The sequence below is a fragment of the Falco peregrinus genome, chromosome 13 (genome assembly GCF_023634155.1).
Source record: "Falco peregrinus isolate bFalPer1 chromosome 13, bFalPer1.pri, whole genome shotgun sequence".
Lineage (NCBI taxonomy): Eukaryota > Metazoa > Chordata > Aves > Falconiformes > Falconidae > Falco > Falco peregrinus.
In genome coordinates, this window is record NC_073733.1 from 3,667,502 (window position 1) to 3,692,404 (window position 24,903).

The 24,903-nt window shown below is 47.1% G+C and overlaps 1 protein-coding gene across 1 annotated transcript in view; it reads right to left on the minus strand.

Annotated features, from left to right (window-relative positions):
* Positions 1-18,597, minus strand: part of NEXMIF (neurite extension and migration factor) — a 173,126-nt gene extending 154,529 nt beyond the window's left edge. The window contains exon 1 of the mRNA XM_055818247.1: positions 18,471-18,597. The gene's annotated coding sequence lies outside the window, so the exon portion shown is untranslated. The remainder of the gene's footprint in view (positions 1-18,470) is intronic.
* Positions 18,598-24,903: the final 6,306 nt, after the last annotated feature.

A 24,903-nucleotide genomic window follows, 5' to 3' on the forward strand; every position in this document is an offset into this window, starting at 1 on the left:
CACACGCCACCAGCCTGCCCGTGGGGGTCCTGCCACCCACTGCCCAGCTAAGGGGGCGAGTGATTTCAAAGCAGCTGAACTCTGGATTCTGTGAAATAACAAAAGTCATGATAGAAGAGATCTTTTCAAAGGAAGGTTTTAGCATACAGTGAAGCTTTCCCTGACAACTGTGAGTGTCACTCCTGTAAGTGTACACCATACACAAATCACATGAATAATGTGTATTTCCAGGGTGCACTCATCCCCCATTTCTGCATTTCTTCTGACACTGTATGTTTCCTTTGTATTTATAAAGCAGGTCTGAAATGGAAAGAAAACCAAAATATTACATTATAATGCACGAACTTTACTAAATTACAATGGATTAACAATGAAGATGGAAACATTCATTTTATTCCTTTCAAACTACAGAGCATAACTGAGTTCAACTTAATATTAAATTATGTACTTGGCTTGTCCTCTGCCTGCCTTTTTTCCCCAGAACGACAAGATGTTCAACTATGTACTACATGGAAGCAATCCATGCAGCTTTAAAAACAATAAAGACCACTTCCAAATGTGCTGTTCTGGTTTCATCACACTCATACTTCACCAGCCGTCACTTCTACAACAGCTCCAGACCCGCTGAGACCTTCCATTAAATTCTGTAGGAACCAGACTCCCGAAGATGAGCAGACACTCATATTCACTGTTCCTGAAGCATCTGTCAGAAAAGTGCTGATTTTAATGGTATTATTTACTACTAACAATGTTATAATCCGTAAAAGCATGAGGTTATGGTTTCTTTTCTGCAGTAATTTTATCAGACAATAATTTTGTGGACCACGGGTTTATGGAGCAGGAAAACCTGCTGCTGGTTTATACTGAACTCCCATCAAGTGGCAGGCGGTGGTACCGCTGCTCACCCATCCTCACTCCAACTCATCCACTTGAAAATTCAAGTATCCTCCCCCTCATTTATATCGATTTTATTAATGTTACTTAAACTACAGTCACCTTATATGTATTTATCTGAAACACCTTTCCACTGTGTTCATGAAATTGTCTCCATAACCCTACTGCTGTCTCAATTATGACTTGTTTCAGCTTATACCAGTTACTCTCAGCCTGCGAAGGAAAAAACGGAAAACCGAACAGCCTCAGTTTCCGTTCAGTTCCAATAAGAAGCCTTTTTTCCTGTTCTTGCAAAACAGCAACTAATATTGGGAGAGTCCTGGATATATCTATGGCCACCATGTTCTCTATGTAAATTAGAAAAGAAATCAAGGGCTTTGAAGGACAGCAAGAACTATGTAGATTTTGTTAACCTTGAACGAAAATCCAGAATAGGAGTATTGGAAACACATAGACATAGTGAAAGAACAAGAAATCATGCACCTAGCAAACATCAAATACTCTTTTTTCCCCCTAATGAGTGTAAATTCAAGTCTGCCTGTTAAGCAGCACTACCCAAGCCAGTCAAATGCTTTCTTTGGACCATGAATAAGACAAAGTCTTGCTCCTGTTGCTTCACCAAAATGCATTCAGTTCAGCACCCAAAGATTATACAAAGGCTACTCTCACATATCAAGGCTGATGAACAGTTTTGCATTCACTCACAGATTACAGTTGCCTCTCACACTATTACTTTAGTACCTACTACAATGTGTTTAAATGATACGTAGGTCCACAGGTGTCTGGATTTGCTCTTTAATATGTTTACCAGCATGTTGGCAGTTTTGATGCATGCTCTTCAGAGGCATGTTTTTAAAAATATGGGAATTATGCCTTGTTCTTTCTTAAAAGTTTCTAAAATATTCGGTTAGGCAGATATCCAGTTCCAGACTTTCAGCTGTCCCAGGGTTGCCTCTTATGTGTCATTTTGTAATGCAATCAATTTTACTTGAAACACCTTCACCTGTGCACCAAGATGTGCAGGTTACGATCCAGAAAATCTGACACGAAAATAAAAAATAAATTCAAACCCAGTAAATTTATTAAATTAGTTGCTCAGAGAACAACTATCTTATGACCTAGAAATTGACCATCCTATGAGAGACTCAAGATGATAATCTTATTTTAGTTTATTGAAACATAATTTTAAGTGAAGAATAATTATGAAGTACATAGGAATTACAGGAAGCACATAGATTTAAGACCAGAGGCAAAGGTAGGAGAGCTGATAGCCACAGCCTTCCAAATTCAAACTGACAACACAGTCAATAAAAAGCTGAGATTCCAACCCGAAGTTAATGTTCTATCTTGGGTGACAGCCCAGGAAGTTTTGAAGGTGTAACCCGAGCACCCAGTAATCAGAAAACAAACAGAAGAACCTAACATTTCTTACTAAAAACTGTAACATAGTTTTTAATGCCTGTGTTTCTGCATGCTTGCTTTTTTGAATTCACATGGTGATTTGCTCCTTACAGAAAACCGCTCTCCCCTTTTCAAGCTAACATTATTTGCCAACCTTCCTTTTCATTGTTTAGCATCATAATTCCCCCCGCTTTCATTTACACGCTCTCTGCCGGTGGTATTCATGAAAATCCTCAGGATTCTTATCCTTCCCCTCCCTTTCCAGCCCTCCCCACACAGACGTTTTTTCTTAACATATGAACATATGAATCAACCCAATGATTTGGCCACTTCCCATCAGGGAACATCACCAGCATCCAGAATAGATTCAAGAATACATTTCTAATTCGTGACTACCACTCCATCGGCAGTGCTTTCCCCGTTCGGTCTCCTTGGCAGATGGACAGGTGCCCACACCTAGAAGCATGATCTGACATACATAAAGCTGCCAATACCAATTCTACATACTGTCTGCAGATGCTTACAGCCTACCAGCACATGCTCTATTCTCGGGAAAGAAAACCAATGTTTTCAATAAAACACAGTCTCTCCTCTGCAGGATACAGCACTCTGCATATATCTGCTAACAACATCTTAGTATTTCTCCACCCCCTCCCCATGTCTCTCCTTTTTGTCAAGCTCTCTAGCATTTGTTCTGGGATCTAATTAAGGTCCCTTATCACCATGGCAAGAGGGGGGCAAGGTCTAACAAAACAGCATTAATGAACTGATTGTTTTCATTGGGCACATACAGAGCCATAATCCCCAAGACTGGTACGTATCTACACTTGGAAGAAAAAAATTAAATCTGAAGAAGTCTGTGTTGTTTACATTTTTACAAGTGTTTATCTGGAAGCCCTGACATAATCCAACAGCACCTTAGAAATTATTTTTAAAGGAAGATTTATTCCGATTAGGACAGGCAGCTTCATTTTGTTTTCTCTTCTGAGCATATGCAGAAGTCTTGCACCTACCATCTGACTCTTCTTCAAAGAGATGTGCTTCCCGTAAACTTCATTAGTTAGATGCCATTTTATAGGTAATTCAGAACTTCTTCCCACCTTTCTGGGTTATTAAATCTATTAACATCCCAGGATATTGTTATGTAAGTACTGCTCATCTCCATTATGCAGCAGAATTAGAAGAGAGCTATTAGAACCAAGTTTGCCTTGTTTCATCTCATTCTCTGTGTGAATCAGACACCAGAAGCAAGAGAAACTTCAGGGGACGCGGCTTTTGGTACTGAAGAGAAAGGCAAGTGAAAGAGAACAGAAGTCCACGAGGGGAAAGTAACACAGGCATTTTAGATGAGTGTTGTAAGGGAGAAAGTACAGTGTTCTCTTGCCCTGCAAGAGTAAATTTTTGTCTCCTCCCAATACTTATCTCCTTGTTCTCTCCCTTCATCTTCAATCCAACTTCCAGTCACATCCAAGGATTTCAATACCACCTACAGCCAACCTAGATCAACAGTTGGAAGGATCCCCTCCAAGAAATGTCTAGTTTAAACGCTACAGAAAGTGTTGTTCTTAACTCTACCCCCTCTTGGTTTAGGTTCAACTGGCTCCCCAGGCGCTTTCTGAAGAAACGGCTAAAAGAGGTAATTTTTTGACAAGAAACCAGTCCTGGCCAAAAGTAATCTGCAGAAAGATCTCTCCACCTTTTACTGGAATAGAAATCTTCACGAACCTTTTAATTAAGCATGATAGCTCCTCTATGACATATAAAAGGGAAGAAAGTTTTACAGGCCAAACTTTGAAAGGTTGACTTATTTTTTCAGCACTTAATATGCAATTTGAAACATGCAGGGCCTGTTTCATGTGGGAGAGTCCTACAGCTGTCAAACCTTTTGGATCAGCCTGCAGTTGCATTGGAGCTATTTGTCCTTAAGGAACACACCTGCGGTCACCGCCTTGTCTCAGCACTGGAGATAAGGGCTGTATTTCTCTCTCAGGATCTCATCTCACGTCTCCAGGTCCATCCCCCTATACTCCTTTTAGCCTGTCTGCTTCTCAGCTTTCCCTAAAGATATAGCTGACATTGTAAAAGCTGTAAGGATGCCTCCTGCTCTAAACACCTTCTTTAAATAGATGTGATGGAGTATCATTGCAAATATGTGTCAATGCATACATGACCCACAGACACGGCTCAGCCAGGAAAGCAGCAACCATGAAGTTCCATCAGCATAAGGCTTTTTGCCTCCTATTCGCATTTGGTGTAATAACATACATACTGAAAATCTGAATTCTCAAACACAGGATAAAATATACTGTTTTACAAAAAAGCATGTATACTGAAAGAGCCTAGAGATACCACACACAAGATACACAAAAAAATGTGAGCAGTAAACTCCAGCAGAAGAGGAAATACTTTTGCTAAAAGAAATAGAAAAGTGTTTTTAAAGCAGTAGTTGTAATAACGATCAGCACTGAAAGACTTCTTCAACACACTTTTCAAACCTTAACTAATTTTCACAACACTCCAGGGAATCCATATTAATTTGCCCATTTAACAAGCGGGGCAAGCAGGACAGAAAAATGATGGCACTTTCATATGGCCAAGAGAAGTCAATGTTGGTGCTAGGGCTGGAACACAGTTAGCTTGTGCGCTCAGACCACTCAGTGATACCTCCTGTGCATTTCAAATGTAAACCTACTTCCCTTGTCAACTGTTCTACTGTCATAATCTGTTTTGGAAAATAAAAGTTAACACTAGAGAGGGAGACAGTAACGTAAGCCCAACTGCTCCAGAGCATAGGTTCATATTCTGTCTACTTGTTAAATACTTGCCTGCCCAGCTCAGTCTGCTTGGCCATCTTCCCTCCTAAACAATAAAGTTTTTTACCTTCTGGTGTAAATGAGTTGTTCAGCCCAGAAGAGCATTTAACAACGCCAATAATGCTCATCATATGTTGTTTGTTCTCTCATCCCCTCTGCGGGACAGAAGCACGTGCAAAGGCTGTGATGTTTTTTAACAAATACATGTTTGCAGTCAGCGTGGCACAAGAAGACCATAACATATGACTGATAAGAATACAAATACCAGCATACATGTAGGTACATGTTTATGCTAGATGGCAAAGGCAAAGAAACACCCAAACCAGCAGGTTTTGTGTTTTGCAGCTGTCCTTTGTTCTGATGTTTGGGGTCCTACTGTCCTGAGCAAGCACTTGTTCCAAGACACAGTTTTTTCAACAGAGTGGATCAGGACTAGAAAGTTATGCTGTGCCAAGGAAGCAAGGCTGCCAGCTACAGCCTTGATCTGGAAGACTTGTTAGGTCTTTTAGTTATCATATGCACAAGGAGCTCACTTCCCTGAAGATAAAGACATCGAATTCCATTCAAAATTAGGCAAGAGTTGACAAAAAAAAACCCCAAAAAACAAAAACCAAACCTGACTGGGGTGCAGTGGGCTACAGCGCAGTGGGGTGCATCCCATCTTTCTTGCCCCAGTCCTGCCTACACGCAGAGGACTTCATGACGTGGTGTACCACACTGCTGTTATGCAGCCAAGGGGGGCTGAAAAACTAAGATGAGGTTATCACTTGCCACCATCAGACTCCTAACCCCCCAGCGACAGCAGAAAGCATCACTCAAACGTACTGCTACGATGGAGCTCGGCACCAATGCCTGAAGCAGAAGCACCTGTTAGCCATGGGCCGCATGGACCAGAAGGGTACGGGCCCTCTCCACAAGTGAAACAGCTTCAGTGTTTTCCTTACCCCACCAACAATGCCTACGTGTAACTTGGTTTGGGTGTAAATTTTGGAGGCTGACTCTGATACTGCTTCTTGTACAAGAGTGCTTATCCTAATTTTATTTCAGCCACAACTGTAATACAACTACTACTTATTTCAACATATAATTAGTGGCTAACTTTCCAAAATAAAAATGGCCATGAAATTCAGAATAAGGCTATTCATCTACACAACAGTGATTTTTTTGGCCTAAACTCTGCCTGAATGTAAATCCACTTACATTGACAAATGTCACGCAATTACAGCTCTGGACTAATGACTTTATTTAGCCAATATGATTCAAATTCCAGGAAGTCCTGTGCTTACAGAGACACTCTACTCTGCACCTACATTCAGAAAATAAATACAATACATAGATGTAGTAAATGAATTTGTAATGAGTGTCGTTTATCCCTGTCAACCATGTTGATGAATAATGCTGTTAAAATGGATCAGATTGCCCACCAACTACGATCGCAGCCTTCCCATGTCCAAAAGCCATGTGCTTCTCCAATTAGTTGCTCAAAACTAATTGTCAGATGTAATTTTCAGTCAGCAGTTTCTTCTTCCTTCCTCCTCCTTAATATATTCCTTTTGCACGCATTCCCCACAGCACCTGACTTGCTCAGCAATCTTTCCACCCTTCCTTACACACTCATGCATTATGTCTTACACCTAATCTCTCCTTACAGCTTTTGAGCAGAGCTCTTCCAGGCAGCTGACATTTAAATAAGCTCTGTATTGACTTTCCTCTGCTGTACCTCAAGTCCTCCTTGTTTTCCTTATGTTCATATTCCGATTCAGCTTCTGTGCAGCTCCTTTCAAGGGTAACAGAAGCGGAGCTCGACTGATAATCAATAAATACCTTTACCCTGCAATCCCTCAGACGTAAAGCCCAGAAGGAGATTCCCCTCTCTCTGCATGCATATTCACTATTTTGGATGAGCTTAAAAAGGCAGGAAAAGGTTTTTTCCCAAATCTGCAGCATGTTTCAGACAACACTAAGCCTGTGAACTTTCCTTTAACTCGCATTAAACCGATACAACTTTTAATTAAAAAAGTAATTTTGAAAAATTGCTTGTGCGGCGCGCAAGGTGATGTTCAGACAGCATCACTGATCCCTGGAGTTCTGCAGCCTTGAGTTTAATAAACTGAATTTTCAAAAGTAAACACAGCTTGCATCAGCACGAACCTTCTACTTTAGACTAATATTTTCCATCCATTTCTTTTTTAGCCAGAAGAGGAAGTTTTCAGAGCACCACATGCTTAAACACATTGCACAGGTGTCACTGGACACTAGAAAGGGAGAAAATTCCCAGACCCTGGAGGAGCTCTGTCCACCTGCCAGCCAAGGAAGCCTTGCCTTCGTTGGAGTGAGGCAGGTGGGCGAGATGCCCTCTCCCATGCAGGATGGGAACATCAACAGCCAGTGCCAACACAGCTGTAAGGATAAAAGACCTCGAAAGCCTGGCTGTGGGAGCTGAGGCACCAAGTCACGCCCCCCCCACCTTCTTGCTGAAGAAAATGCCAGGCACAAGAAATGCCATAAAATTCACACCTGAGCTTGTGCATAATCCTACACTCACACAGCAGCTCCTGCCTTCTACAACTATAATTTAGGATTTATTTTGCCTAATTCATTATTTCCTGTGGTAGGTAATCCAGCAGGTGGAAAGGGCAAAGGGGAGAACAAAAGCAAAATAAAAATCAAACCTAAATATTTTGCCCTAGGCAGAAACAAGTGAAAAACACTCTCAGGCTTCCTCCTGTTTGTTTTTATAACTGTTCACCTTTTTTTTTTTTTTTTTTAAATTAATCATTTGAATTATCTTTAATCCAAGAGTTCAAAAAGACGCTCGACGACAGTAGGTGTCATTTCCCCCTTTCCCCCCCTTATCAATTTATCACAATTACCCCATTAGCCTGCACACACGCACAAACGAGGGCTGGAAAGTCAAGATTCTTGGGTTCATTTCACGACTGCATTTCTAGCAGGTCATTAATTTCTCCGTGAGCTGGTTAGCTCCTCTGTACAGCAGGGAGAGGTGGGTTGTGCATTTTATCCAGTATTTATAAAACAAATACTTTGTGAATCAAGGCACACTGTGCTGATCTGAAACACCAAGCATTTTGTTATTATACATAAATAAATACAAATATAGCATTTACCATTTGCATCGCTACTTATTTGTGTTTCTAGTATTTTAAAACTTCTAATGTTGTTAGAAATGCCAAACGGAGATGACTTAATGTTCTCATGCCTATTCCACCAGGCCTGCATGTAATTTTTTCCTTCTGCTGAAACCCAGTGTATTTCTAACTGTATTTCCTCAGCCAAACCTTCCTCAGAAAGGAACTGTAAAGGTTTTGTTTTCAGCCTCAGTAATATAAACACTTAAACACTCAGTACTACCTATGCTGAGTGATGTATTTCATCTTCATGTCCCTAACTTTAAGCATAATTGCCAATTAACCTGCACACTTTAACTTTGGACAACACGTTAAAATAATAAATATACGTTTGGATTTGGTCTCAGTTCCACAAACACGTTTAAGCATGTGCCTAAACATTAAGCTCACAAGTACTCCACCGAGTTCTGATTTTAGGCTATCTGGTAACACATACAACAAACTCCAGGAGATACAACATTCATTCTTTATCTGAAGAGCTCCACTCCACAGATCAGCCTTTCAGAGATGTGCCAGCTTGGCTCTAACAAGCTCTTCACACTTTTTTAAGACTAATAGGCTCCATGTATTCATCTCCAAAGAGTATAAATTCCCTTCCTCCCTTTCCCTTTTAAATATGTCAGGCAACATTACAAAAAATAACATCTGTGCCACAGTTATGCAATAAGGAGCGTGATAACCATTAAACTGCACTTTATAAAGCTTGGGCTGAACTGAAAATAAAAACCAACCACCAAAACCCACAGGAAAAAAAGTTCACCTTTAAACCTTGAGATGCAGGAAGTTTTCAGTACTACCTCTCTTCCTTGCTTATTCTAAACTCTGTTCTGCTGCCCCTCTTCATTGATGTTCCATGGCTATTAATGGGAAGTCTGAATATACATGCTATGAACAGCACAAATGGACTGAATCTGGCTGGAAAGGGCTTAAACCTTCCGTAAGAAGATGCAGAAGTTCCAAGTGTTTTTAGTATGTATGCACATTTCATCAGAGTATACAAGCAGCACTATATATTTTCTTGCAACACTTAGCAAGACTTCTCTTTTCATAAATATAGGTCAACAGAGCTAAACTCTGGGTTTGCCTCAACTCCCACTTTAAATGCATAAAGAATTAGATTTTTAGGAAGCAGAATGAAAGAAATGGTGTATTTCATGCTATTATATACCCAGCCAAGGATCCCAAAGGGTTTGTTTGGGCTTTACAAACAAAACAAAAACCCTTGGCATTTGTCAGACTAAAACCATTTTTCTTTGGTCTTTGCACAACCATCCTTTCCAGATTTGAATAAATAACATCAAACAAATTCTTTTGACTTCCATTACCATGCAACACACATAAGTTGTTCAAGGAGAGACAGAGAAGTGTGTGAAAGCATTTGACAGCAAAGGACTATGAGATGCACCCTGCATAACCACCATCAGGTCTGGAAATGTTCATTCCAACCCCTCCACTACCCTCTTGTTATTTAAGCAGCCTGTGTTGCCCCAGAAAGAAATTATTCAAACAGCCAAAGACCAAGTTCAGGAGCCATGACCACAGGGTATTGCTTTACCCATAGACACATGGGGAAGGGGTACTGAGGGTATTGACAAAATAATGAAAGTACTGATGAAACAGTGAGCTACACATCAAGTTTTCACCTTGACTCTTCATTTACTGACACTTGCAAATATAGGTGTGACTTAACACGGCCTCATCAGCAAACACCCAGGCCTAACCCAACAGCAGAATAAGATACTGTGTATCCTTAACCCCCTTTGGTTTCAACATCAGCCCACAGAACGCAGGGTGAGAACTCATAAGATGATACTGTCAGCTCAGATTTTATATATTTTATGTTCATTGCAAGTTGTAACAGGGAGAATAACCCCTATGCTTTCACATGAAGTTTAAGGCACCACACAATCATTTACCATTCCTGATACGACATTTGGACTCCACAAACATACCAATCGCAACGCTGATGAAGAGCAACCACATGGGCAAAAAACTTTGAAGAACAATTTAAGCAGCATTTTCTTCTTTTCCCCATCGTTGACACTGAAATGTCACACTTACTATGTCACTCCAGCATCACCACCTATGCCTTCCTAGGGGTCATTTTCCTCCATTCCTACTCTTGGCTCTTCTGCTGGCATTGAACGCCCCAAGGTGAAGCCTGCACTTGGGTTCTTCCTCACAGTCTCAAGCCGCTCACTTTGCAGAACTTCCCCGCCAGACCAGTGACAGACTACCTGAAGCAGCTGAACAGTTAACCCAAGAAGCTTCTGAATTCACCCTGAAGTGACCTTTAGGAAGTCTTCAATGCCTCCTAGTATTTGCAGTGAGGGAATCCAGCACACGTGCTGGCAGGTTGCACATAGAGGGGTAAAAGCCATAAACAAGGGAGGAAAGAAGGATGTAGTTAACAGGGAAAAAAACTGAGAGAGGGACTGGGATACCAGGGTTTGCTTAACACATGAATCAGAATCGGTAATTCCATACACCAGTAACCATATAATGGCCAACACATCAGTCACAAACTAACTCTACGTTCAGCTCTGCATCATAACCAATATCCATCTCTACTCCAAAACCAGAAATGCTTCAGAAGGGTAAAATAAGCGCTACACCCTGTTGATCATTAAGTGCCAGGTCTTCAAACAACCCTCTACAGAAGGAGGGGGAACTCTGTATACAGACACAAACTATGACCTGAAGGTAAAACCCCAAATCATAACTTTGTGTTGCCTAATACAGCAATCAATTCTGAGACTGAACAATCAAGCTGATCAAAAATTCCACCCTTTCAGATCAGAGACTTCTTGGAAATATCGTGGATTGCTCAGCCTCCCGTTCACATTCAGCAAGGCTGGGATTTACAACAGCTGACATGAAGACAGGCCCAGTTCAAACCCAGAAAGAAGCAGGCAAGTAATTAGCATGAATTAAAGAAAGAAACAGGCACGATAAACAAGACTGTTTCTACTGCAGTACAAACTCTCCATCAGATGATAAGCTAACCAGACAAATAAGACAATTAAGTAAGTGAAGGTTACTGGGTTAGGACAAATTATTTTTTCTGCAGGAGGTTTCAGCTGACGAGTTTCTCCGCACTTGCCATGCCTGGCTGGGTTAACGCCACATGGCTCCTCTGCTTCAGATAAACTCGTGGGCACCGTGGGCTAGTAATGGTCCTGAATTACAGTATTACACATTAGCCATCCTGCTTGTGCCACAATCTGCTGTACTTCTGCACAAGCTGGCAATGTCTGCTCCACGTACTTCAAAATTCATATATCACATACACAAAGCATCTAAGACAAGCCACTACATGGACAGGTGATTTTGATATAGTGGATTACCTTAGATACAGACATAAACAAACCATGGGAAATTATTGTGTGTTGCTCCCTACAGAGCCAGCGGTGTCAAGAAGATAGGGGTTTGCTTGTTTGCTTTAATATGAGCTGAAAAATTGTGGTCAGCAGCAGACTTTCCCTTCTGATCTTCCCGAAAATTCTACCCATCTCTCCACATTAAAGGCACAGCTATCAATGAAGTAAACCTGTTCATGTCATGTAAGCAAAACATTTTTAAAAAAATACCGCATCACAACTTCTTGTAGCTAAAATAATCCCACTCCCCAACAGTGTTCTTCACACAAACGAGAACAGCAACCACCCTGAAAAAAGGCAATTTTCATTTTTACCCTCAAGGTTCAGAGAAGGCCAAGAGTACTAATTGCTCTGTTCCCTGAAACGATATGAAATAAGACCAAGCATGCCACCAAAATACTGCCATGGACCTTAAATTCATATTCAGAGTATTAAAACATGACCTCGCAGGCTACAGGGAAAAAGGGGAAAAAGTGCTGCTAGCTGGCCAAACGGACACCTGATTCGCTTTGTACTTGTTAAACTCCCACCCACAACCCTTGTTTCTGTGAAGCAGTTAAGTATTTCTCTGAAGTTATTCAACAACTGTGAAGGTCAAGTATTGTCCTAACTGGCCGGTTGCAAACAAACGCACCTTTCATGTTGGCAAGTGCTTCAGCCTGCCACCAGCCACAGAGTAAAACCCTAATCAGAGGGGAAAAATGTTGGTACATTGGTAGCAAAGGGTACAACACCTGGTCTACAGAGTACAGTTGATGCTTGCGGAGGATCCAGCTGACCCAGCGAGAGACCTGAAAATTGGGGCCAATGCAATGGATGGGAAAAAAATGTAATTTTTTTTATGTAAAAAACTTAAGAGTTTCAGCTAAAATACTAAAAATTAAAAAAAGAGCTTCAGTGGCACTTCTGAAGAATTAAAAAAAAAGGCTTTGGAAGCTTTAGATTTGAAGCTTCACAAGCTTCTTATGAAAAATGCAAGCTTTGAAAAACTTCTGAAGATTTAATATTCTTACTTTGGGCTCTTCTACTGCCAACGGACTATGGATGCTGTAACTAATAAAAAATAATTAATGCCAATAAACAGGCCCCTCATAAGGCTTCAGATTCTCCATCAAAGACAAGTCATTCATTGGGACATTGTACTGGAAACAAAATCCTTCCACAGAGCTTTTCTCTCCTACATTTGGTTCTTCTGTGCTGTAATTCACAATCAAAACCCTTCAAAATGGGAGGAAAGGAATTTGATTTTTTTTCCTAAGCACGCAGCTCCAAAGGCAACTCTCGAGCATGGCAGATATCTTACCCAGAATGGGATTGCAAAGGAGCCGGCAGTTTGTGCGCTAGCCCTCCGAGCAGCCCGGCTCTCGGGGAGGCAATGGAACAACCAGGCAGTGCTCCACGCTGAGCAGTGCCCTGCAGTCCAAGCCACGTCCTGGCACTCCTGCAAGCCCAGCCACATCCTACAAGGTTCACAGGAGCAAATTTTTCCAATAACCTCCACTCGAATGCCCTCAAAAATGCGACAGCCTCATAGCATCAGGTATCTTCTCACCACATTTGACAAGCCAGGAGAAGTACAGTGACAATGCTTGGGTTTTAGTGTTTGAGAAGCTCCTCACGCCAGGGGAGAGGGGAAGTAGAAATTGCACCAACTATTTTGATTTATTTCAGAAATACTGACACTCTGCTCTCAAACTGTCTCAGTAACAGCTTCAGACAACAGCAGTGAACATCACAACGCAGTATGGATGACCTTCACGACACCAACTGGCAACCCATGCACGAGGCAGCATTCTGTGCAACAGAAGCTCTACATAAGCAAGGTGAGAACGCCGATAAATTGGCAATAACCCTAATCAGCATCTCGGCCAAACACACAACCTCTGCTGTTCCTGCCAGCTTCAGTGACACACTGAAGACTGGCATTGTGCTGTGCAAGGTGACATCCTGAAGTGCAGCCTCAAGCTCTCCCAGACTCCTAAGACAGAGATACTCTTAGTCTCATGCCTGAGGATAACGACAGCGATTTGCAGAGACAACGATCACAGTAATGATAACGACAATTCAGAAAGGTGTTTAAAACTGATTTGGTAAATGAATCAAGTGGGGTCCAAGCAGAAGCAATGCCAGCCCTTTCGGTCCAGCGTACTATGGTCCTACCCTCCCAAGGGGCAACAGCAGTACACCTAGACAAGAAGATTGATCAGAAACTTCTAGTGACGCATCCACCCATATTCTGAAGATACGGCACAAACAAAACAAAAGAAGGAAATACAGGATCAGTGAAAGGAAACAATTAGCCAGCAGATTTTTCTATTGTGGGAGACTATCAAGGCAAGAGCTTGGATAAATTAAGCAAATCAGGCATCTTCTAGTAAAAAGCATTTCCAGAGCTTTGTTAAATCCGAACAAGACTACAAATATGAGCTCAGATATGCTCGCTGGGCATGAGTCACCTTCTGAATACTTAAGGGTCAGAAGAAAACTTCGCTCAGGGACAACACCTACCACAGCTGCCTGCTCCCAGATCTCTCTGCAGTGTCCAGCAACACAGCCAGCACGGACCTCTCCTGCGACCGGAGGGCACTGGGTTACATCCCTGTATTATTTGCAGAGCTGACGTAGCAATGCAGACACAGATCCAGCTCATACGTAGCACTGTTTGGAGACTGCATAATGATCCGGCTCAGCCCATGCAAAAGCAATATAAGAACACCTTCTGTACAGAAGAAATTCTCGAGATTTAAAGTTTTAACACAAGCTAACAAATGCCAGGGATGAAAGAAATCCTGGGATGAAAGATCTCCATGACACCTGCTTTGAATAAAAAGACATTGCTACAAAAATATCAGAGACCTGCTGGTCTAGAGCCTTTGCTACATGTCATTTCCCAGACATCAATTTGCAATAGAGGCACACAAAAGCAGTATTACACAGATTACATGCTACTCCCCCGAACTGCAAACAAATCTACCCAGCACTACAACCTTGCTGTCCAAAGCACTACTGAACTAAAGCCACCTTCTCTTGCTGTTCGTAAGATGACTTTGCTAAGGATAAGCCATGCAGCTGGGTTCAACACCGATCTGCAGAACCAACAGCTCCTCCTGCAAACTTCGCCTCAGTTGAGCATTACCAAATACTCCCACTTTTTCCTCATGTCCACAATCAGGGAACCGATGGTACCAATACTGTGGCACTAGCAGTGGGACAGCTTATCCTCAGTTCGTGCACCCTTCAGGCAAAACCCACGCCCAACGCCTGGATGCTTAAACCGAGTTAATCATCTTCAGCAACTGTAATAACTTCAGGGCTTTCCACGCAACAAGGTAACACACGGTAATTATTGCAAACATTTCATTGTAACAGCACCCAGGAGCCCAAAAATCAAAGGGCTGAGATCCCACCAAGCCTCTCGCACCACATAGAGGTTAATAAATCAGGCAGGTCCCCCTGCCAGAATGGCCCGGACCCCCACACAGGTAAACCCACAGGTGCGTATGACTAACTAGATGGACGTAGTGAAGAGCAAGGTACCAACAAAACATGGTTCGCTCGGTTTTATGCCACATGGCTCATTTACTCACTGCTGGCAGCTTCCACAAAATCAGGCTCGTCAAGCACCTGACTGTATACTTAGGTAATGATTATAAAGCTAACTCAAGCGAGGCTAAAAGTACACAAAGATCTAGCATAAAAATAAAAAAGTGCAATCCTCTCCCAGGTGAAAATACAGGACTTTGAACATAACAGGTGGATTATATAGAAATTATTTTGCTCCCAATTCTCAAAATATTTTTTTTTAAATCCCCTCACAGACCAAAAATTGTCATTACTGAGAAGTAATAGCAATTTTGCTGTGTTTAACGTTCAGACTACCCACCCCTCTCAGGGCCAAACACAAACAACTACAGCAGCATCTGCACAGCCCACACACAAGGGCTAGGGCAAGGTCTGGAGCACCCACGGCTCTCCTCCCTGGATTCTGCCCAAGGAGAAGATTATTTCCTAATGTTGCTTTTTGTTTGCGACAGGGCATAAACTTTAAGGGGAGGGTTTGCTGTTGTGCTTGGGAAATCAGCACAGTTGGCTTCTTATTGCTGTGGCTACGAAGGAAAAGCCTTACTGTCTCGAGAAGTGCTGCTGCGCCTTGTATGATGGTTGCGTCCTACACCTGGGATGCCAACCAAGTCAGATGCCTTTGTCTGGGAACACTTGCTCCCCAAGCCTCACCTGTGCCCTTATTGGTCCTGCAAGCACATTTAAGTCTTTTCATACATTTCTTTCCAGAGGCAGGAAAAAGATACGCGTGTGATCGATCACAAAAACATCCACGAGGCGTAACCACTTCAAAAGAGGACACCATCAAAGTGCTACCCCACGCAGACACACTGCCTTGTACCAGCTACAGAAGTTAAAACCCACTGGCCACAATCTTTTCCCTTTTTTTTTTTTCCCCTCTTTTCTTCCCCTCCCCCCCCTTTTTATCGAAAAGGGGCTCCTCATCGTTCAGAACTCAATGTTTAAGTGGGCTGCCAGAGCCTCGCCTCCAAAAAGCGACAGCAAACACAGAAAAGGAAAAACAAAATCACAAAAATCCCCCCTCCCCACCCCCCAAAGCAAAGCGCCGGGTGAGGTGCAGAGAGGGAAAGGGGGACAAGGCACACAGGGAAGCCGGCCGGTTGCTCCCCTTTTCTGCCTTTCTTTTATTTCTGCTGAGTGTAGTAACACTTGAACTGGCTCTCTTTATTTGCAGCCGGATACGCGCTTTCAAAGATACTGTACTACTGTGTAGGCCAAGCAGGGACTCTCTTTCTTCCCTTGGTTAGGGCTTTTGGGAAAATAATTATTCACCAGAACTGCCATCGTGAACAGAGAAAGCTAAATCAATGTAGCTTTGTATGGGCCATTGCCGCTGCAAAGCAAATACTCCATCAAGACATGGATCAGCGAGAATTTTATCACTAGGAATCCTTATGCACATCTTTGTGTATTTTTAATATCCGTCTTATTATCTGGTGTGCCCCCTCTCTCCCCATGCTCCTGCACCCCACCCTCCCCATGGATTTGTCTTGTGTCACTGGCAGCTACGGGGCTTGGCTGCAACACTCACATGCTCAGTAGAAACATCTTAAATACACAGCCAGGTTTATTCTCTTAAAAAAAAAAAAAAAAAGCATTGGTGCATAGCAGATTTATTCACTGAACAGGTTGATTTATTTAACAGACTTGACATACATCAAAACCTACTATGGGCTTACATAATTGTTATCCATTTAGCAGGTCTGGTTCTTTTGTCAAGTATTTGTTTTTAAGAAGTGATTCACTAACGACTGCTGCCTTATGCACAGTTCACATACCTTAACAAACCCAGCCTTGCACGGGGTATTAGCTGAAGTGAGTTTAAATTGCGTCCTACCTGCTTGAGCCCTGCTGTTATTTTTTTTTTAGTTTCTGTATCCTTGCCATACCTAAAGTAATAAAATAAATAATAATAATAATAAAAAAGAAAAAACAACAAGCAGGAGCGTGTGTGCAGGCACAGGCACAATTCACTTTCCAGCAGACCCTTTGGTGTGGGCACTGTGGTTACTGCATTACCAGGCTGCTCAGCGCTAACAGCAGGTACCTCCAGCACGAGAAGGCACCGCCGAGTACCAGGATGTTGGTGGTTGCGCGGGGGTTTGGGGCGAACCCGGCCGAAGGGCCGAGCAAACGCGGAGGAAAAACCTCCGGGAAGGTTTAAGAGCCACGGAGCCGTTTTGTTTTCACGCAAGAGGCTCGTTCAGGCCCTGGCTCGCACAGGCGCGCCGCTGCTCTCCGGCCGCACGCATCCACCCATGACACCCACCCATGGATTCCCCAAATACGCACCCATCCTGCGCCCGTTCCGAGCGGGAGGCGGAACGCGGGGGAGCATCACCGAGAGAAAGCACGTCACCTTCCCTTCCACCGCCAGTCCCATCAGCTTGTTTGGGTTAATCCATCACCAGCCGCACGGCTCGCCAGCAGCACGGTTCATCTCGGAGGCGAGGATTTCATTATCTTCCCCCCCCCCCCGGCTGAGCATCCTCCGCGCACACACACACACACAGGTCACATCCTACACTTAGTAAGCAAAACACATTGCCGCCGCTGCACGGCCGCGCGAGCGGTGCGGGAATTAAAGAGCCCGGAATAAAACCCGCACGAGCCCGATTCGCCGCCGCTCGCCAGACAGATGGTTAATTATATTCACAGCCGCATTTTTCGCTGGGATAGAGTTTCAGACAATGAGCCAGTTTTATTTGATTAGCCAGTTTTCTAGTTTAATACGCGGAATGACAGTTACTTCCAGGGTAGGGGATTTTTTTTAATATTTTTTTTAAAAAATCCCATCCCCCCCCCCTCTTTTTTTTTTTTTTTTGTTCTGGCCGAGGCTGAAGTGCCTGCACCCCCCGCCCCCCTCGCTGTAAATAAACCCCGCCGTGAGGGGGGGGGGGGAGCCCCGCTGGGGGCCGGGGGGGCCGCGCTGCCCCCAGGGCCCGGTGGGGCGGCGCCCCCACCCAGCGCGGCACCTGCCCGGGGGGACACGGAGCGGGGGCCGGGGGGGTGAGGCGGCAACTTGCCGGGCCGAGGCCGCCGCCCCCCCCCCCTCACACCACACACACCGGCCGCTCCGCTCCTTCCGCCGCCGCGCAACTTCCCCGCAGGCCGCCGCGCCGCCGCGCAGGCCGGCATCGCCAGCACCCCCCGCCCCGGCCTCCTCAGCCTCCTCATCGCCTCACGCCGCGCCCCCCCCGCCGCGGTGTGTGCGGGGGCGGGGGGGGAAGCGCCGCCGCGGCGGGACTCACCTCAGCGCCGGGCCCGCGAGGGAAGGGAGGCGGCCGCGCGGGGCCGGCGGGTCCCCCCGCCCGCCCGGCGGAGTCGGCGGCTGCGGCGCCTCAGCGCTGCTCCATGCGCCCGGGGCCCCGGCGCGCGCAGGTGGACGCGCCCGCCCCCCCCCCCCCCCCCGCCCGCCCGCCCGCCCCGCGCGCGCCGGCCCCCGCCCCTCCCCCCGCGCGCGCCGGCCCCCGCCCCTCCCCCGCCGCCGCAGGGCCCCCGGCGGAGCCAGCGCTCCCGGCCCGCAGCCGCGGCGCCTCACGGCCGGGCCCCCCGCGGCGCGCACCGGCCCCGCGCTCCCTGCGGAGGGACTGGGGGGCGGGGGGCGGCTCCCGCCTCGCCGCCGCCGCCGCCGCCGCCGCCGCGGCCGCTCCCTCCCCGCCGCCGCCGCCCCCACCCCGGCCGGCCGTGCCCACTGAGGAGGTGCCGGGCCGCTGCCATTGTTCCCTCAGCCGCGGGACCGGCGCCCGCCCGCGCGCGTGTGTGCGTGTGTGTCCGTGTGTCCCGCCGCGGGAGCGCGCCGCGCCGCCACCGGGCATAAAGGGCGCGCGGCCGCGGGCCCGGACCCCGCGGGGCGGAGCGGGGCGGGGTGGCCTCACCTGCCGCCGGCCCGGGGCAGCTCCCGGCCCCGCACCCCGGCCCGGAGGAGGGGCAGCCGCGGGGCAGCTCTCCCGGGCGGGGGCGGGGGAAGATGGGCGCCGGCAGGAGGGCGAGGCGGCCGGGCTGCGATGGGGCGGCGGGGCTGCCGGCCCCCACCCCGCGCACCGCGCTGGAACCGCCTCCCGGGCCGCACGGCTTAACCCCGCCAAGCGCGGCCGGTGCCAGGAGCGAACGGGGGCTGGGGCGCGGGCAGGGGCCGCGGCCCCCCGCGGGCTCCACGGCGCGTTACTAGCGCTGCGCCTTACCGTCAGGTGTCTGTGAGGGGCCGCGGCCGCCTCGCCCGCCTCGCCTCACGGTGCCCAGGGCCCGCCGCGGTGCCGGGCACCGGGGAGAGACAGGGACGCACCCGGCGCTGCCTCCTGCCGAGCAGGGGGCGAGGGAGCGGGCGAGGCGGGGGACGGGCTGCAGCCGGGCACCCCTCCGCTGCGCGCAGGACCCCGGGCAGGGCGGCCCCGCCGCACCGTGGCACCCGCACCCGCGGGCCAGCGGGAAGTGTCAGCGGGGCAGCTCCTGAGTCCGCGGAATTGTGCAGCAAACAGAAGGCACGCCAGGCACCCGCAGTGTAACCGCGCCGAAGGAAAGCAAGATGAGGAATAGCCTTTCGGTTTAATTAAATTCACGGTGATAAATCTAAGAGAGGGTCCTACTCTTACGTTACCACTTGAGCTTACACAAAATCCTATCAGTTCCTCATCCTAGCCAACACAACACAGTCTAAAAAGTTCGTTAGGTAATAGTGTAACTAAAATTCTAAAGTATCGAGCGCTTTAGCCCTTGTTCTCCCAGCGCCGGAGAGCCCCATGTGTATATGCAGTAATAAAACGGGAATTGCGTCCGGCAACTCATGTAACGCGCTCTGCATTCGGAATGCGTTCTACATCAACTTCCAGTATTGCAAAATAAGCAACTAATCTCATTTGTTCTTTGTTAACGGTGGTAGCCGAGATATGCCACACATCACGTGCGAATAAATAATTCATTCTCACTGCAGCAGCAGGGCACATCGTTGAAGTGTTCTGCCCCGCTGCAGAAGCAGAGGCAAGCAGTTAAGGGACTCAACTAAGGCCACGGAGCGAGTCGCTGCCACAATGGTACCACCTCCCGGTCCTATCCTGCTATGGTTGTCCTCTCCACCATCGCCACTTGCCGTGGAAATCACACCATTTAGTTCCCAGACCTCTGCGCATTCGTGATCTTCACCACAACGTTGTGTTGTGGTTTGTGCACACACACCGTTTTCTTGACAGAAAGATTCAAGTATTATGAGTAATTAATTGGGGGTCAAGTGAGGTGGCGATAGTGCACCAGGCAGCGCTCAGTAAAATAAACACATTTGGATGGTGTTCGTTAACCGCTTTCAAAATTTCATGAACTCAGGGGAGGTTTTGCCCTCCATCCCTCTGCCCGCAGCACGCTCCCATACAGGCTCTTCCTTTCAAAACCACCACCAAAGGCACACCACCAAATCTGGAGGCTCCTCTGCAAAGGGACCTCGCCACACCCCGCGGCGAGTGGGAATTACACGACTAGAAGCACCGGGGCACTGACACCAAGTTTGTCAGACCTACCCAACTCGTCCTGATGCCTTTGGGAAGGAGACGGCAGCGGTGCTGTGTGCAGGGAGACTGGCAGCTACAGCAATCAGCGGAATATAATCACACAGATCAGATTAGACGTAAGCATGGGGAGAGCTGTCGTGGAGAGGAAAAGATACATTCAATTAAATAAGCCTTGCACCTGGATCCAGTTTAGAAGACGACAACCCAAGTATTTATTTAAATGCTATCTTTTAGAGAGAACACAAACATAAGGCTCAAAGATTATCCTTGTAGCTATGATACGATATAGCACCTTTAGTTTCACTTACCCACACGCTACTCATTTAAGGTACTTCAGTTACAAAACTACCACAATACTAATCGATCAGCAGCATAAAATTCTGTGCAGCATGTTGGGCAATCTTAAAAATTAATAGTCTGTGCACTGTGATCTTTTTATGTAGTGCCACAAACAGATGCAAAAAGTGCATTGACATGATGGAAGCGCAGCTACCCACCTTGGCTGGGTATTAATTTTCCAGACTGTCAAAGAAAAGAGACTCACAGGTGCGAGAACAAGGTGCTAAGAAAACTCCTTTTGGCAGGAGGAGATCAACACAACCGCGAGCGAGGAGCGATTGTGATGCCAGCCAGCACCTCGCTCTGCCCTGCCGCGCACCCTCGCTGCCCTCCTGACCTCCCCAATACAGTGCAGCTGCAACGTGCATCGTAATCATTCACTACAACCTGTAAGACGGAGCAGATCAGACATTTACATCTGTCCCATCCTCCCAGCTGTCTTCACACAAAATCCGTGCGCCTCGACACATCCGTACGCCGGGAGCCTATGCCTGCTTGTCTGCCTCGGAAGCAGGAAACAGGGTCTGAAATAGCAGAACCCGGATCATGGCAATAGGCCACGGTGGTTTCCAGTTCTCCAAGCGCCTATTTCCTGATCCTTCCTTCTTTTCCTGACACATGGGAGCCTTGCTGAGGCATACACAGTAAGGGCTAAACCCCTCACCTGGTGCAGCCCGACGCAGGCAGCCCCTCTGCTGAGCAGTACCAGAGACAAAGGCCGAGGTTTGTGGGGGGATTCCAGTTTGCCCATGGCACGAGCACGACGTGAATGTGGTTTTCAAAGATCTCTGACCCGAGACTCTTGAGTAAGCCTGGAAAACAGTCGTTCAAGCAGAAAGCTGCCCAGATGTTACGAACCTTAAAAACCCAAAGCAAAAGGCACCAGGACAACAGGAGACATCACCCTCCTTATCCCACACTACCGCAAAGGGCCGGAGAGGATTTCTTGCCCCGGTCCGCCCGCCTTTCAGGATCAACGTCTGAAGCAGACCGGGGTAACGGTCAGAGCAGGAGGCACTCGATGTGGCGGGGGGCTCTGGTTCAGGTGGGCGAGGGACTCACCCTGCCTCCTCCCTCCCTCCTCCCCAGGCCCTGAAGTGCGATTCAGAACCGTGTGCTGCGGGAAATAATGCTGAGCCTGCAAACAGTGATTCATTCTTACTGAGGCTGAGGCAATTCCTGAAGGAGAACCAACGCTGGAATCGCTAACGGTCACATACGGAATTTCTCCTTTCCTGTCTGTCGTGCCTGGCAAGCCTTAAAGCCTGGTCAAAACCGCATGGAAACCCGGAGCTGTTGTTCGTTAGGAACCCCAGTGGCTGCAGAAAGGCTCCCTCAACACTCCTGTCCTGCATCCCCCCCCCACCGCGCGCTCTCCAAGGGGAGCGGAGGAACAGTGCGGCCATTTGGTCTGTACCTTCCCTTTGCCCTGCCGGTGATGGTTCTGGAACATGCAGCACAAACTCAAGGCTGCTGGTGACCTCTCTGGGCGAGACACATTCCCAGTGTGCCTGACAGGGCGACAGAAGGAAGGAAGGAAGGCGAGGAGGGTCCCAGGTTAGTTTCCCAGGCATCTCCATTCCCTGATCTGCTCCTTGCTCCACGGTTAGGCCCCTCCACCCAAAACAACCCAACCTTCCCTTGCAACCCCTTCACATGGCTAAATCCGAGTCAGAATGTTCTGGCAGGTTCACAGCCTGTGAGGCTCCCATGGCCCACTACATTACAGCTGTGCTGCTGTCAGGCTCTGATCCCCCAGATCAGTCCCGATCTATTTCTCCATTTCCCCCCACCTTCCTCCCAACATTTCAACTTCAAATTGTAAATCTTTGTTTAAATTGTGCATTTGTCTCACCATGTTTCCCTGGCCAAACACCTCATTATTGGTGGCTTCTGAACAGGAGGAAATAAAAGCACACATTTGTGCCTCGGCCAAGAGGAATGCTCTGCGGACAGAAGGCTCTGTGTTCTCTCATTTCCCTGGCAGGACTAACAGCCTTGGCCACTTCAGGGGAGGCTACTGGATTAACAGGGGGGAGGAGCAAAAAAAAAAAAAGAAGAAGAAGAAGAAGAAGAAAAAAAAAGGAACACCAAGCAACAACAAAAAAGGCCCATGAACAGTCTGGTGTATTTGCAGTGTGCCAGAGTACAGGTTAGAACAAAACCTGGAGAAGGCAAAAGGATCAGGGAACGTCAAAGTAGAAAGCTGAGGGGAAGGAAAGAGGGATGGAGATCATGAAGGCAGCTTCGGAGGCCACGCACCCAGTGCAGCAGCACAGCTGCTCCCCGGCTGAACCCCCCACCGCCTCCGCATCAGGGTCCCGGAGCCCCGGCTGCACTCCCGTGTCCTTGAGCCCCAGGTGGGGACACAGTCGGATGGATGAATGTGAGATTGGATGGGGAGGTGGGGTTGCCTCCCTGGGTGGAAGGCTCCTGCACTTCTGCACAGAATTTCAGCACAGGTGCAGTGAGCCCCACGCTGCCTGCGCACACCTAATGCACTGCTCAGGCATTGACCCTTGGTCCAGCACGCGCCTGGGAAGACTCAGACCCCCTGCAGATTCATTACAGATTTGATCCCCCCACGTGCAGTAAATCCAGTGACCACCCAGATGAGGTCAGTCACCTCTGCTGCGGGCACTGACTGGGGAACTGCAGAGATGCAGTCGGTGGCTCTGGACAGCCCACGGTCCAAACCCAGCTGCTCCTCTGCCCAAGCTGGCCGGCACCTAAACCCCTGGGTGGGGACAGCAGAGCCAAAGGAGCTGTGAGGACTCCGCGGTAACAGGTGGACATGCAAAGCTGGTTTAGCATTGCCATCCTTCACGTTATGCTGCTGTCTGTTTGGGGTGGTCAGCAGGAAAACAGAAGAAAGCCCAGTCCTGTTTACTGGTGATGGAGCTGTTACTTACAGGGTGTTAATAAATTATTGCATTTCCTCAGGAAACATGAAGCTCCTTGTGCCTGCAGGCACCTTCTGCTCTATGCTCTTGCTTCAAGTGTAGCGGACGCTCCAGTAGCGAGCAGGGGTTACAGGGAGCAGCGCTGATGAACAGGGTTGGTTTTAATGCAGGCAGGGCAGCGGCGTAACATGGCCATGTGGGTCTTGCCATCCCAGTTGCTGCTTGGCCACTCTTCAGAAATGAATCCAACCCTCGAGAAATACGCAAAGGTAAATTCATCTTGCCAGCAGAAGTGTTCTTTGAAATGAGTGTTGACGGAAAGGCTCGCTTCCTTTGAACCTAAACGTCCTTAGACTATTTTCCTGAAGCACTGGACGCTGCTAAGTTCAGGAGTCAGCTTGAGATTCACCTCTGCATCAGCCTGCAGAATCACTGCGGTTCAGCCCTCACCTCCTTTAAGCCCCATCTAATTATGCAACTTAACTACTTTGAGAACAACAGTTTTGCTGAATATGCAACAGTCTCGTCATCGATTTTGATGTGGGGAGACAGAAGGAAAAAGCTGTTTTAAAGTTCAAGCGTTTCTACAGGGCTTGACTGATGGAAAAGACAGAGCCCTCTCCGGTCTATCTGAAGTCAAATGCCATTTTCTCATGTGTCTTGGATGTCCCCAAGTCTACTGGAGCAGAAAGGTATAAATCTTGGCTCTTTTCCTACCCATTTTTCTTCAGGACTGTAGCTGATCGTTAACTACAAGGAAGGCAGCTTCATTAACGTGCATTAGCCAATGACTTTCCTATTACCACTGCTGTCTCCAATCAAAGAATCATTTATGGAAAACAAGGGCAGAGGGAACAACATGCTTTGGCAGCTTTAAGATTATAGGCCCAAAGCTTTATACCCTCTGTCTTACATTTTTACGTTAAAGTATCATGAAATATTAC